Source organism: Pseudopodoces humilis, chromosome 2 (genome assembly GCF_049639895.1).
Source record: "Pseudopodoces humilis isolate 2021_Gansu_Grassland_sample_001 chromosome 2, ASM4963989v1, whole genome shotgun sequence".
NCBI classification, from domain to species: domain Eukaryota; kingdom Metazoa; phylum Chordata; class Aves; order Passeriformes; family Paridae; genus Pseudopodoces; species Pseudopodoces humilis.
The window spans coordinates 90,319,926-90,333,070 of NC_142201.1; positions in this window are offsets into that span (position 1 = coordinate 90,319,926).

Here is a 13,145-nt window from a genome sequence, read left to right on the forward strand (position 1 = left end):
GCTAGACAAAGTGGAGACTCCAGCCTTTGAAACCTATCCATCTGTTGTTTGGGGCTGAGGGCTCACAGTTCCTTGGGCAGCATTTGGAGTGATTTTGAGGATCCAGCAAAAGACATCTTTTCTGATGTAGCAGTCTGTGTTGAAGTGGGAAGGAAATATTGGAGGAACTGCTAAGTCAGTTTGCACATGTTTTTTAATGCTATTTGTAAAATGACGTCTTCATCCCTAAGGAGACCTCTTTTGTAGCTGGAACCTTTCTGGTTCTTACCCAGTGAGTATGTGGCAATATAGAAGAGGATGGCTGCCTGCAGTCCTGTAAGATCTACAGCAAGAATGAGACTACAACGAAAGAAAGCAACTTGCAGAAATGGTGCAGGGGTAGTCTGCTTCAAGTCTCAAAATTACATGCCCTAGCCTGCAAGGAAGTGTTCCTGCTTTGATTTTTTTATCATCATTGACTATGGTGCACATGGACACAGAAGTCAAAGCTATCCCTTTCACATCTCACTGGAGTAAAAGGTTAAGTAGTGAATGAGATACCCTTTTGTGGGTAAACACACTCATATCCCTCTGATACAGGGAAGCCTGGGATGTATTCAGTGAGTAGAGTAACCCCAGTGCAGTAAGAACTGAGAGAGCTGCTTTTAGGGAAGTTACAATGTATTGGTGCTTATGCAAACATACCTTGCAGAATAAACACAGGCAAAGGAAGAAACATCAACAACAACAAAACTCTCAGTGAGTCTCACTAAAGATCCCTGCAAGTGATCCTACCTGTGAACTCCAGCTTGCCCAAAGACACAAACCCAAGGAATACTCAGGGAAAGAGTGGCAGGGGCTGTTCAACTGAACAAAAAGCAGCATCAAAACAATGGCTGATTGTTTTGACATTTGGCAAGTCAAATAGAAAAACATGTATTTGCCAGAGCTAACAGTTTTCATGAAGCAGGAAAACCAAATAATAAATCATAATCCAGGACACATCCCACAGAAACAATGCAAGAGACAAAGGTGGATAACATACAGGTTATGAGCAGGTGTGGAAGATGCTGGAGAAACAACACCATTTCACTTTCCAGTGGGATCTCTTCTGCAGAAGGAAAGTACAGCTGTGTAATGGATGGTAAGGTACATGACATAGACTTCCAGTGCAAAGGATTTCTGTAGTGTGACAACAGAGCCAGGGAGATTCACATATGCGAGGCACATCTCTGAGGGCTGCCATTCAGCTACCATTGTAGTAGCTCTGCTCTAAGATCAATGACCAGTTTGATTTCTGCTGGACTGCTGACCCAGCTGCCATGAAATACTAACAAAAATGATAAGCAGGAAAATAAGCTGGTAGAAATACATCCATGTGTTGATTATGCATTGGCCAGTGGAAGGTAAATGCAATTCATAGTAGAAAATGCATTACTCTGTACAAGAAACAGCAACCTATTATGTGCCTGAAACAGCTAAACACATCCTGATCTCGGGAAATATTCAAAGAAAGCAAAAACATGCTTTAGAAGAGTCAAGAGCAGACCCACAACTGCAGGCAGAATTTCAGTATTGATGTGTGCAATGTACTAAAGCAAGGTTACCTGGGTGCCAACATCTCCCTGAAGGTTATAGCTGTGATGACTTGATTGTTTCTCTAGACCTACCACAGAAATGTTGGGCAATTTCAGCTGATAAGAACTGGAAAGCTGGCTGGTTTTTATTGCTATGGGGTTGGCCAACTAGGACATGCCTGACAGCACCAACACAATACCTGTCCAGGAGTAGCATAATAAGGGCTGCTCTGTTAAGGAGGGCAGGCAGGAAGCTGAGGGTGACCTCAACATAAGCAGAACAGCACCTTCACCCACATGGTTTCAGCATTCTGGAGCAGGGTAGAGCAATGACTGTCCACTGACTCTCGTAGACAAGATGAAGTAAGGTCAGAGAGCTCAAGCAGAAGCTGTAGGAGATGGGGTCAGAGTTAGGAGAAAGCTGGTTTAAACACAGGTCTGGAAAACCAGCCAGTAAGGCAGGATAAAGCAGAGGTACAGCTCAGTCTAGATCTGGGCATCTGTGCCCTCAGCTGACCTTAGGCCTGTGGTAGACAGCCTAACAACGACTGTGCAAGATACTAGTACTCAGTTTATTGTATGGCATCATGGTGGAATGCCAGAACAGCCTTCTCATATGTGAGAATGAAGAGGCTATTGTAGATCTTATCCAGCTCTGGATAATGCTTCAAGAAGGTGAAAGCCCTTCAAGACTAAGATAAAGATAGATAGTAACCCCTTTGTGCCATCTGTGAGAGTAATGAAGCTGAGACTTTTGCTGGTTTTGACTATAGAGCCAGAAAACAATGCAGAACATCTATAGTTGTTTTATGACAACATGAAGAGAAAAAGACAGTGGCAAGAAGATCCCTGGCTGTATAACAAAAATGAAGTATGCAGTCTGTTACAATTCATGGTCATACACAGCATTAAAATGCATAAAGAGCATTTCTGCAAATGGCTGGACTCTTAGAAACTGAGATACATGAAGGATGTGATAGAAATCAAGGACCTTATGAGAAGATGCAAGAATCAGCCCTCACACTGTGTTTCAAGTGCAAATCTGGGTATATAATTAAAATTAAGCATACTTCATGTCATCAGTGCTGACCTAAGTCTGCTTTCACTGTGGGCAGTGGGAGACACAGTTTCTAGCTTGAGGCTGCCACCATGATTCACATGTACCATCACAGTCACAATACGTGGACATGGTCCATGTCGGGCAGATATGACCTCTGTTTGGTCCTTAAAATGCCACACACCACAATGGTCCTGGTAATTGTGATCACAGAAATCACAGGCTGGTGGTGGACATGGAGCAGGGTGAAAGCAATGCACCACTTTGGAAAAACTTCCAGTTTTTGCTGATTTCCCAAGATGAAAAACACTATCAAAGCCAATGCAAGAGAACCAGCAGACAGCACACCCAAAGAAACAAGAGCCATGTCCAGAAGTGGGTGCACTTGTAAGTAGCCTCTGCCATCAGCTTACATGATGGGGAGTTGGGAAGAAAAAGCTGTGGGATTAGCAAGAAGGATCAGCTAAATGGATGCAGCAAGAGGAAGGAAAACATCCATCTGAGAACAGGAGCAGTGCAAACAATGAGTAGGAGAGGGATCCAAAGTCTGGCAGACTTGAAAAGCAGCAATAAATGTTCTTTCTAGATGGGGCTGTGTGTTGGTAACTGCAGGGTTTGGCAAGTCAGCAAACATTCAAACAAAACAGACCAACAAAAGCAGCTAAAAAGCAAGAAACAGCAAGTTGTGTGGGCCATGGATCTGTGAGTGCAGGCTTGGAGGAGGCTGGGCTTTGGAGAATGCACTAGGAGGTCTGTCCACCCACATGCAGACATGACTGCTGTAGCTGCAATGCCTCTAAAACAGCTGTTGTTGGTGAAGCACAGGTTTAGTTGTAGAAACATTGCATTTTGCTGCGGGTCCTACTATGCAGTGCATGAAGCCGTATCTAAAGCTACACTCCAAGCTGAGCAGACTGACAATGGCCCCAGAGACATTTAAGGTTCTTCTCCTGTCTTATACTCCATCAGCTCCAGAACAGCACAAGTTTCTAGAAGAACCCCACATCCAAATCATACCAGGATCCCTGATTTTCCAATTGTTTTGGTGTTTAGGCTGCTGAGGGTGAGCAAAGTAGTGTGATAAGACGCACTGGAACATCTGACATGAAGCCCGTCTCCAACTCTTTCAAAACAAATAGCATGCAAAAAAGGAGCAGGTTTTAACCAGCCTTGGTTTGCAGCCAACATGGGCACATGGTTAGCTTTAGCAGGACTGGACAGCATATGGCACAGCGACCTGGCTTGTTGTGAATAATGGAGTATAATAAAACCTGTCAAACTGCTATTGGCAGCCAGGGTGAGGAAAATCTCAGTGCACAGACAGTTTGAGAAAACCTACTTGTCACTGCCATGCAAAATATTTTATGGCAATAAATATACATCATAAAGTGCCTCTCAGCCCTGGGTATTTTACCCTCAGTCCCTGAAGTTCTACAGGAGTCCAGCACACAAGTGGGGAATGCTAACAGCTGGGAGGAACAAGAAACAGGTGCATGAGAAGGTGAAGAAGGTAAAGAGCCAAGGTCCAGAAGCAAGAACAGCAGGAGGAGTTAGAAGGGGTAGTAGGAAGATAGAGGAGTGTCGTGGTCAGCAGCAGGTGTGTTGGCTGAGAAACAGGAGAGGACTGCCTGTTGGCCTGGATGGCAGAGGAGGAAATGGTGTGTACTCAAGGCAGGCAAAGGGAGGAGGAGGCAGGATCCTGTTGGAGAGGGCAGCACTATCTGGCTCTGGCATGGAGGAGGACTTTGTGGCTGATGGGAGGGCTGCATTTTGTGTGCTGAAGAATCAACAGGGGATTTTCTTTGTTGTTCAATCCACACAGCAGGGAAACGTGGGATGGGGAAAATGCATAGCTCTTTACCTATAAAAGTTTAGCCAGTGCCTGGCCCCCACATCATCTCTGCAGAGCACTTGGGACCATGAACTAGGCTTGCAAGGGCAAATATAGTTGGCATGCAAGGACTCCAAGCCCCAGTACCATCCCCGGCCTTGGAAGACTGAATGAAATTCTACCAGAGCAACACAGGTCAGAATTAACCTTGAATTTTCATGTCTTGAGTCATCAGCCTGAGCTTAATTTTAGGCTGTATCTCTGGAGAAAAGTGAGTATCACAAGGCTTAAGGGCAGCTCAGCCTGGGCTTCTTTGTGCCCTGCAGTGCTGTTCTCCCTCTGGCCTTGGATTTGTCTGGTTTCTGCTCTGCAAGAGCATAACAGGGAAGTAGAAGCACTGCTTAGTCATTACATCCTGCCATTTTAAGCATCAGTCTTGTTTTGGGGTATTTTTTTAAGGAAAACACTGAAAGTACTTCATTTATAGACTTAAATGCCTTAAAATACTGCTACTGCTGCTTGGGGTGCCTGGTTTGTAATATCAATGGCCTGCCTTAGCTGCACTAAATGCACTTACATGGGAGCAATAGCAACAATCTGGAATTCAGAAAGTCTACAAACAGGCAGGCCTGTTTTAATTAGTTGAATACAGAGACTAATTAATATGCAAATGAGGAGCTTACCAATATTAATCATCTGTTTTACTAGGCTGCTTTACTAAAGAGTTTCTAACGAATTTGCAGATGAAGTTTCCATGACATTAAAAGCTAAACACCTACCTGAGAAATAGTGTCCCACAATAAAAGGGAAAGAGAGAGTGATGCTTTGGTTTTTTGGAAGGAAAACATCAATGACTGAAACTAATTTTGTCTTTGGCAAGTGTCACATAGGCTAACAGAGTCAGCCATTTCCAAACCCTAATTGAAAGCATTTCAGCAAGCTAGACACCAAAAGGTGCTTGGACAGTAGCAGCATACACATGACCATGTGTACATATTTCCTTCTGAGAATTGACTAAAAATTTGCATGACTGACTAAAAAATTGCACGAATGACTAAAAAATTACTGTCTACCTTTGACATCTCTCAATAGCTGTCAACACTGTGGAGCATAACCCCCAAGTAAGATCACACTGGGTTGTACCTTCCGTGTATTTTTCTATCTCCGTTCCTCTTACCAATGCCTTATAACACGGTAACTGAAATCCTGCCCCTGAGCTACGCCACTCTTTCTTCTGTTAGCTTTACATTTTGCATTTCACTGGGTTTCTGGGTGGGTTTGGTGGAGCTTCTTGTCAAATTTGCTCTCTGATTTTCATACCTTATTCCAATGCAATTGCACATGGGTTCCCCTCACAGCCCCAGGGAATGCAGAAATCAAATAAAGAATGTTTTCATCTCTAAAAAATCAGTCAAAGCATTTCTGTACCTCCTGGTTTTCTTTTCATGTACCTTTACCTCCATGTTTCCTCTATTGAAAGCAGAACCTAAATTCTTGGTGTGATGTGCCCCTTTAAATGACTGAAAATGTGAGAATGAGATTTGCAAATCTCTTCTTGAGTCACAGGTGAGACCAAAAATCCTCCAGCATGATACTTCAAAAAAATTAAAGACAGCCTTAAAACTGAATCCAAATCCACTGGCTGATCTTCAGGGCCAGTGAATAGAGCTTGGTGGGTGGTTTGGATTAAAGAGGTTCCTGAGGTTGCAGAGCTGGAAAATGGAAATAGCTCAGCAGCACCTGCCATCACTCCTGAGATAGGTTTCTCCCTCCCAGATGAAAATGTGGAAGATACACATTTCATTTATTCAGAAACAAGACTTGAGGCTGCCCTTGCATTCCATTCACCTGCACTGAAGTCACAGCCAGGGGTATGTTTCCTTTCTGAATTGGGGATACTGAGATGAGAGGAATAGCTGAGCCCCATCCTGACTCCCAGCACCTCCTGAAAATTCCTGCTGCTGCTAGCTGGTAACCAGATTTCCTGTAGCTGTCTGTAACATGGGAAAGTGTTTAATTTCAGTTTTTGCATTTAATGTGGGATCATTGCTCATTCTTCATCCTAGCACCAACTCTTTTTATGACTCCTTCCATGAGGCTATTAGCACGCGACCTCAGGAGCTCTTGATTCAGTGCAGTAGTGCCAGGAGAGCACCACAGATGGAGGTTCCGCTGAGGCGTTGTCGGGACCTTGTGGGGGACAGGACAGGGGCAAAGGAGAAAGGATGGGTTTTGAGTGTATTTCTGAGGGATTTTTTTGTGTCCGGGAGTAAAGAAGGGAAGCAAAGATGGGGAAGTGAGGAGTGGGAGATGTCATGTCAGTGTGGGAGGCTCTACAGGCTTTAAATCCACCTCAGAATTAGGATTTAATACCAACTACCCCACCACTGTTTGTGCTTGAGCTCCAATAGTCCTCATTGTCCTAATAATCTAGTTTTCATGGAAAGAACTTTGCACACCATGGAAAGAGGTGTGCTCTTGAAACACAGACACTTCCCTGAATGTTCAGATCCTTTAAAGGGGCTGAGGTATTAGCTAGGTGCATAATCTCTCCCTCTATACTCCATGCAGCACAAAGGGGTTTATTTTCTTCTCTTTCTTCTTTCAACATGTTCTTGGGTAAGGCTTCTCTTGTTTTCTCATATCCCAACATTGCTTGGAGAAGACCCTTTCCCTGAGGGCAGAGAATACTGGAGGGATCATGCCCCTCTGCTCCCTCAGCCTACCCTGTCCCATCTTATACAACCCCTCCCCCTTGAATAGTGCCTTTCCCCTTCTCCAGTCAGAAACCCCATCCTGGACCCCATCCCCATGCTCCCACACACCTCCCACATGCATGAAGGTCTGAGCTTCATTCCTTCAGGTGTTTGTGGCATATCCCATCTCTTCTCCCTGCCTTCTGCCCTCCAGAGCTGGAAACACCAATCCTGGCACTCACAAGTCCTGAGTCTCAGCTGGGGATGGAGCACACATAGCGACACAACCTCCCTGTGATGGTTCAGGATCCTCTTCTCCATGCATGATGCCTTTGCAGGCACCTCAGCACTGAGGTGATAGACGTGTCTCCTTCTACAGAATTGCTGAATGGCTTGGACTCATCTTTCCTAGAGAAATCCACCTTTGAGTGGTCATGAGAAACTGGCAGATTGCAGCCTCCAGAATAAACATTTTAGAAAGTTATGAGTGACTAAAGATTAGTGAACAGAACAAACTGTTTAGCTGACTTTAGCTGTAGCTGTCACTAGCACAACACCCACATCAGCAGGTGGAAAGGAGGTGAGTGCAGGAGTTGGAGAGCTGTGATAAATACAACTAAGTAGCTGAAAAAGCAAGAGCTGTTGTTTTGTTGATACAAGCAATTTAAAGTAGCCTCAGAATTTAGGATCTGTTAAATGATCTCTTTCCATGTTTAAAGCTAATAGTACTGTTCTGTGGTAGGGAAAGAAGACCCCATTGGTTGTAGAGAATTTTAACAGGAAATATTTTTTCTCAATAGTAGCAATGCAAATAAGAACAGGGTGCTAGAGCTTGGTAACAGAAGGATGAAATCGTGTAGAAACTGACTGAGAAAAAAGCAGAAAGCATGACTTTTTTTCCCCTTTTCCATGGAAAGATAAGCAGAACTGAATGAGGTTAAAAACCCAGGCAGGATGTTTCAGGCCATTTTATACAAGGAATTTCCATTGTGCCATTGGCCAGACTTCTGAGGTCATTTTGTTTTGGGGAATTTTTTAGGACAATTTACAGTTTTTAATATGATGTCATATTTATAGCATACTAAAAATTTCAGGGGAAAATGAGCAGTCTTCCTGCTCTTTGAAGGGAGTTTAAGGACAAGAGAAAGACAGAAAGAAAAGAACAAATTTGGATAAATGGAAGCAGTGGAGTGTCTCATCTCTGATACAGAATCCCAGAAAAAAGTCTACTGAAATGGTCTTTCCAAGACCTGATGCCCTATCCCTGTATAATCCCTTCAAAGTAGTGTAAACCTCAGTGATTATTAATATATTTCTTTGTTTATATGAACCTTGAGGGGGGAAAGGAAGCTTCTGCCATTTTAATTCCTTTGTTAATGTCTTTATGAATGCAATTAGCGCTTCATTCACGCTTCTTTGTTTCTGGATCCCATTATGATATGGCTTATGCCAACTTCTCTCTCCCAGGAGAGGTGAGGCATCACGCAGCACTCCGCTCAGCTGCGTGGCTGAGCACTGACAAACTCAATTTGCTGGAGGAAAGCGTGAGATGACACGGTGCAGTCGCTGCTGCTGTGATATGGACAAATGGCCTCTTTTGTTCCAAGCAAGACGTCATCTGTCCTGAGGAAGTGCATCTGTGTGTAGGTAAGTGAAAGAAAAACAAGGTTGATTTACCTGACAAGAAATTAACTTACTGCAGTTGGTTGTAAAATGGAAGTATCTAATTGTTTAGTCCCTTTTTTACAATTGCACCATGCCCATTCAAATACCTGTTCAGTTGTTTTTCATTTCTAAACACAATGTTAAATTATCCCTTTTGTAACACCATCAGTCTCTACAGTCCTAAACCAGGCATGGATTTGACCCCTCAGGTTTTTTCCTGACTGCTCTAAATGGCTTTGATGTGAGCTCAATGTCCCAAGCTGCAGGGCAGCTGAGGTTGCACAGCTGGACTCGTAGAATCATAGAATCATATGAAGCAATCGTGAGTTGGAAGGATCCCACAAGGATCCCTGAGTTTAATTTAAGGAAGCTGGACATTTACATTACCAGGAGCTTGGGTTAATTTGGACCTGATTCTGTCCTCGGTGTTCATCAGGGGAGGTTAAGAGGGGGCCCAATGATATGAGTGGGCTTGTAGTGGTGTAAAGTTGAAGCCAGAAGGAACTGAAGCCTGTCATTCTGTGAGGGCAGCTTTCCAGTGCTGCACGGGCATTTACAGATGCAGGGACTGTGGGCATCAGGGGCTTGGGCAGCACCTCTGGGCAGTGAGGAGCCTGTGTGTTTCTAAATACCCCACCAGGTACCAATTCACACCTAAATACTCTTGGAAATGCTGTTCAGGACTTCTCTGAGGCAAGGAGCCAGCCCTGATTCAGGAGTGTGTTAACTGAGCACAGTCAAGGAAATCCAGGGAGATTTGAGCCTGTGGGAGCCCAGCAATGCTCCCAGCTGCAGGCTGATGAAATTTTTGCCACCTCCATCAGGGAGAGGATTGAGCTAGGTGCAGTTTACCCACAGGACTGATTCCTTAAAATGACTACAATATTTCATGAAGGGTGAAGAGCATCTCTCCCCAGACAGGAATGGAGTGAAGACACAAGCTGTTCCTCCTACCAAAAATTTCTGGTGAGGTAGATAGGAAAATGCTGGTTTACAGTGTTGCAGACTCTTTCTCCCTCTTTTTATGTTGATCCCATGCACTCTCTGCTTTACCCAGTGCAACCTGGCATACAAAGCACATCAGCAGACACCGAAGTCCAGACACTCCCTGTGGGCTCCAGGTCCCCTTTTACATCGCCCCCACATCCCCAAGCAACTTGCTGCCAGGTAAAGGGGATTGTTGTTTCCATCACAAGACAGAAGGCAGGGAAAAAATGTGGGCTGAAAGCCCAAGGAAAAGAGACAGGAATTCTTTATCGCTTATTAAATGTGCAATTCAAAACCTGGTGAATAGGGAGATGAAAAGCTCCTGCTGAGAAATGGAGAGAGAAATTGCATTTTGGCCTTGGGGAAACCTGTGCCTATAATATTAAAGATGTGCAAATAAATAAATAAAGGCAATAGCTCGATTTACGTGTCTAATATCCTTGCATGCCATGATCAATGTCGATATTTTACTTTTTTATGAGGTTCTCCAAAAATCTATGGCGCTTTCCTTTATTAATTGTTATCCTCATTGCAAAGGTCTTTCACATGTCTCCAGCAACTAGGTCTTAGCTGTCAACTCCATTAAATTCTATTATAATGTGGCATGATTGAATGCTCCAGTGGGATTGGCCAGCCAGTGTGTATTAATATATTATGGAGCATGCAGAGGCAGGCACCAGCACCTTACTGCATTCACAAAGATGCTGTTGTGTTTACATTTTTTTCCCTTCTCTGTGCACGTCTGCTGTTTCAGTGGAAACCGGCTTTACCATAAATTATCCCTTGCAAAAAGAACAATGTAAACTGTGAAGGAGCTTTCCCTGGGACACGGAAGCCAGCGGACTTCCCTCAAGTGAGCAGATTCTCATTCCCTGCCTGGGATGTATTTGTACGACCTTAATTAGTTTGTGTTTGTACAGTATGAAAATCTAGGAGGCCCATGTTATTTAACATTAGGGAATATTGAAGAGCAGAGGATTTCCCACCCTGCTGGTTATAAGCAGGGATGTTATGCTGCTGGGAGGGAGCAGAATCAGAATTCAAATGGGTGGGATTATGGATTTATTTTTTTTTAAACAATGGAGTTTGGTAGATGACACACAAGCATAGTTTAAGACCTGTGCCTTTTGGGGGTAGTGCATGCACACTGGATAGGATGTCACCTGTGATGACACCCCTTAAACAACTTAATACCACCCTCAATGCCTATCTGCAGCCTGAACTGAGTGACCCAACTTGGGCACCTTGTGCTTCTACCAGGAAGGCAAAAAAGCAAAGCAAGACCACAGGCTCCAGCTAAAAGTCAGTTTAATTCAGAACTGGGGAAAAGTAAAGGCATATCCAGCTCTCAAAACTTTGCTTGTCCAGGGGTGCTCTGATCTGATGCATTTCCTAGTCAGCAGCATTAAGTCAGCACTTCTGGATCTCTGGAGAACTCTGATGTGTCACCAGCCTCACAGCCCACCACAGCCGTGCTCATTGCTGCTATAATCTCCCTTTGCTTGTGTTCACATTTGCCATTTCCAAAGCCCTGTGTGCTGCCATGAACAGGAACATGGCCAGGCAGCAGCTGCCCCAGCACTGCAATGGGTGAGCTTTGATGGGCACTTATGACTTGGCTGCAGCCAGACAACAGAAGATGTAGCCTGATTGCCTTTTGGGGGCCACACTGAGGTCAAATCAAACACAAATTTGTGTTGGGCCAGGCAGAATATGGCTATCAGGGAACCAGATGGTGTACTGGGATGGTGCACTGTAGGCAAACTTTATTAAATTCTTGGATTTTTGAGGGGTGTCTGCCACAATGAGATTGTTTGAAATGTAGCAGTATCCTTCTCCCCTGATTCATGCAGGTTCATATACTGCACTGGTGGTTTTAGTTCCCGTGCTCCTGGCACACTAATTGCCATGGTCAGAGATGTTGCCATGCCCAACTCAATCTGCTTTTAAAGACAAGAAACCCACCTAATTACATAATTCATCCTTAAGATCACACTCCACTTGCTTCCAAACAGAATCATATACAGATTGACTGATCTCTTACAAAAAGAGCTGAAGAGGGTCTAGTGTTAGGGGCTGAGGCCAGGGAGAAAAAGATACTGCTCATACTAATAAACTGTAATTCTTTTCCCAGAGAATACCTGGGAAATTGCCTGTAGTCAGTTCAAGAGACTAACCAATTTAGAAGAATAAAAATAATCATTACAGTTGCAACAGTGACCAGGGGGTATAAAAAAAAGTAAAAAATTCAAACCTTTCAGAGAAGCAGAAGGGGAAAGGGAAGCTTCTCCCAAAGATGTGGTTCACTTTTGTGCCTGTGCCATGCAGGAAGAAAAACAAGTCTGCTTTGTTCCTCCTCGAGCCAAGTCAAAGGGTGACAATGTAAAACAGAAGTGCAGGCTATGTTTTCCCAGATCCGAGGAAGATGTAAATGCGTAAAATGTGATGGAAGAGCTTTGATTTTATTCTTTCTTTTTTTTTTTCCCTTTCCTTTTTTTTTTTCTTTCTTTTTTAAAATTTTTTTATTATTATTATTTCTCTCAGGAATGGTCTGACAGCCCCAGGCTGGAGTATATGTCTCTCCCAACTACTCTGTCACCCAGGTAACCATGGAGACCATGACGATCGATTAGATGCCATCTGATCTCAACCTCATAAAAAAAGCCCCACGTGCACCCGTGCGCGCGCATAGGCGCACGCACTCACACAAAAAACAACCCAGGCAGCAGATGGCAACCAGGCCACTAGACCTGTCTCCAGAGAGAACAAGCTGGGGAGAGGGACTGAGATACACAGGCGGAGAGAGATCATGAGGGAACAGGGGAAAAAAAAAAAACTCACAAAGAAAAAGTGGGGAGGAGGGAGACAAAGAAGTGATCAGGAGAAAGGAAAGAGGGAGAGGTGAGAAGAGGGTCCACAGCTGCTGTGATTTCTGGGGGACTGCCTTGGGTGGAGCAGCGATCATTTATACTGCCTGCAAGTCTGTCTTGTTCTGAGGATGGAGATTGAGGCTGAGAAAGATCAGGGAAGAGAAGTATAAAAACACAAGGCCAGATCCAAGAGAAAGCCCACAGAAGTGGGGTAAATACGCCTTTGCGCACTTCTGCCCCTGCAACAGCTGACCCCCTCCTCGCAGTCCGTCAGACCAAAAAAGGTCTCTCTGTAAGGATGTGAGAAGGGCTCTAAACAGAGATCAGAGCTTCTCACCCTGCCCTAGGCCAGAGTGGGTACAATCTGAGAACTCCAGCACCAGCTCCATGCCACCAAGAGGACTGCAGCTACCCTCTGGACATCCTATGGGGATGTGAGAGATGGAGCCAGAGGAGCTGTCTCACCTGCAGTTTACCTCTGAT